We start from the raw sequence: 3063 nt of genomic DNA on the forward strand, positions 1-3063 counted from the left end.
CTGAGTCAAGAAGAAAAATTGGACGAGTATCTGGACGAAGCTTGGAGTCTCATTTCGGACGAAGTCGTGTTGCACCAGTGGTATAAAGACTTGCGTGAACAATCTTGTCCACCAATAACCACTCAAGAGATCCATCGTATCGAAGCTCTCCTGAATCAGAGTGGGGAGACAAAGCGAAGAAACGGTTATTTGTCAGACATTTTCAAGCAAAAAGTCAGGATCGAATTGATGACTTATTATTACCTGTGAAGAAAAAGAAGAAAAAAACCACACAAAACATGGATACCTGGGAACTTTATTACCTTTTGAACCACAGTTCGTACACTGCTTCTTGGAATCCTGTCGTCTGTGCTAAAGATGAACTCCCTCATCGCAAACCTCAAGGCCATCAAGCTTATGTGATCAACACGGACAACAGTCATCTCCCAGGAACCCACTGGGTAGCCGTCTACTTTCCTAAAGAAGGATGTGTGGAATATTTCGATTCGTATGGATTGCCTCCTTTGGAAGACGATATCATTAACTTTATGAGAAGAAATGCTCAGATCACCCGATTTAATTATGTGAAATTACAAGGCACAGATTCCTTGGTGTGTGGACAATATTGCGTGTATTTTCTGCATCATCGCAGTCAGGGCTATTCCTTTGAAGATTTAGTGACTCAGTTTGATCCTCGTTCTTCTTCTAGAAACGATATGAAAGTAGATCGATGGTTCTGTGACCATTATGCTTATCTTTTGTCTCAAGCTAGGAAACGTAGTGTCCATCAATGGCCTAATGACTTGCAACAGTGGAAATCACAATTTCATTCACAACGTTGTCAGCCCTGTCCAAAATAATGAGTGAATTGAAAAAATGTTTGGTATTTGAAGAAAAAAATGTTTGATGTTATATTGTTGGATTATTGTTAAAAATGTTAGAGTTGTTTGTTAGTGTTAAGTGATTTTGAATAAAAAATGTTGTGTTTTGAAAAAAATGCCTTTGTCTTTTGTTTGGCTATAAGAATTTTGATTCATGCACTTTGTCTTCTCTCTATCTCTCTCATGACATTAAACGTTCCGGCTCGAAAACCGTGTAGGGATGTTTTCCTTCACGTCCGCGCTTTGACTTTAAGAACCGGGGTAGTTTCCAGTCAAACCATTCATTGTCGACTCATCCTCCTACGAAGATGTGCTCCAAACTAGCTAAGCTAAACGATGCCTACGTGAATTTGCATAGGGTCTGATACCGAAGCCTGAAGAGATAGAGAATGTAAGAATGTTAAAAGTCACTGAAGACCTGATAGAAGAGCTTTTCAGAGAAGAAGTGAACAGGGAGAAAGAAGAATGGACAGAGAAGTACAGACTTCAGAGAGAGCAGCAACAGCAGCAACAACAACAACAACAACAGCAGCAGCAGAAGCAGCAGCAGCACCAGCAGCAGCAACCTGATCCTGACAGAGGCTTTGTCGATTGTCGTATCGACACCAAAGGGTTCTTCTTCTCTTTCCGAAGAAGCAGACCTATCGTCAGAAAGTCTATCCTCAGAGGACGTCGCATTCTTAGAAACTAAAAGATGGCCCTAGCTTCAACTTGACGCAAGCAAAAAAACAGCCCTTTTCAGGGCTACCCCAATCTCTAGAAAAGAAATAACAATCGATTTGCAAATGTGTGTATGTAGAGTAGTGTGAATATAAACACTCACTCATTTCTGGTGTGATTGTATAGGTTTATATGTGTGAGTGATTGTAAGGGCTAAAGTACGTTTGTGTAAATAGTAGATTATGATGATTTTTTTGGTGTTTGATGTGCGTGGATAGTAGATATTTGGGTTTGATTTGACTGATTTGCGTTTGTGGATAGTATATTATTGGTTTAATGTGGATAGTATATTATATGAAATGAGAAAAGTAGGGGGATGTTTTCCTTCACGTCCGCGCGTTTTAAGTGATAATCTAGGTAATATCAATTTTATGTTTTAGGGGAATGTTTTCCTTCACGTCCGCACTTTAACTATAAGAACCCACAAAGTTCGTCGTTCGCACCATTCTAAGGAATAACTGAGACAAAATGACTCAAGTATCAGTCTTATTCAATCTATTGAGAGACATCTATTTTTGGATAATGGATGTAGAATATGTTGTAGGAAGAATAGAAGAGGAATGGAGGCATGGAGATATGAAAGACTTGGTAACCAGTCAAGTTCAAGGCCTAAAGACAGCAAGAGATATCATAGCAGGGACGATAGAAGAAGAAGTCAATAAGTCAAGAGGCTTCATTAACCCACCTTACTTCAGAGTGGGAAGTTTGAAGGAAGCACTGGATCATGTCATCCAAGTCCGGTGCTTCCTAGAAAAGATATTGTACTGGACAGAGTGGAGGAATGTAAAATGGGGGTTGGACAAGATGAAGAAAGGGGAAGATCTATTGAGAAAAGTAATCGAGGAAGAAGTAGGGAAGATTAAAGAGAGATGGAGGGAAGAAAGAAAAGATGAGGAAAACAAAAAGAAAAAGGAAGAGTTTGAGCGGCTTAACAACAATTGGATGAAGATACAGACCAAGTTTAGAGAGTTGGGCCATCCTGACTGGTTACCAGAGTCAGATATAAAGAAGAACAAGAAAGGATTATTAGGAAAGATAAGGGGATGGATGAAGAAGTGGAGGAAATAGAAGAAGAAAAAGAAGAAGAAGAATAGACCCAAAGGCCCTTTTCAGGGCCACTCCAATTTCTCGAAAAGAGATCTACTTTCAATTGCCTACCCCAATTTATATTATGTGTGTGTGTGTGTGTGTGTGTGTGTTGTCCCTAGACAGTCCCACGATTTATTCCCATGTTAATTTTCCCTTGTCGCTCAACAAGTCCAAGACCTTCTGTAATGCTAATTTCCCTTGTCGCCAAAGTGCCGGGACAGTTTTCCCCATGTTAAATTTCCATTGTCGCCAAAGTGCCGGGACAGTTTTCCCCATGTTAAATTTCCATTGTCGCCAAAGTGCCGGGACCCTGTTTTTAATGCTAAGTCCCATTGTCGCCACGGTGTCCCACATTACTACTTCCGTTGTTAAAGAACCTTTAATCCCACATGAC

This window comes from Sinohyriopsis cumingii, unplaced genomic scaffold (genome assembly GCF_028554795.1).
Source record: "Sinohyriopsis cumingii isolate HCF-2022 unplaced genomic scaffold, ASM2855479v2 utg002801l, whole genome shotgun sequence".
NCBI classification, from domain to species: domain Eukaryota; kingdom Metazoa; phylum Mollusca; class Bivalvia; order Unionida; family Unionidae; genus Sinohyriopsis; species Sinohyriopsis cumingii.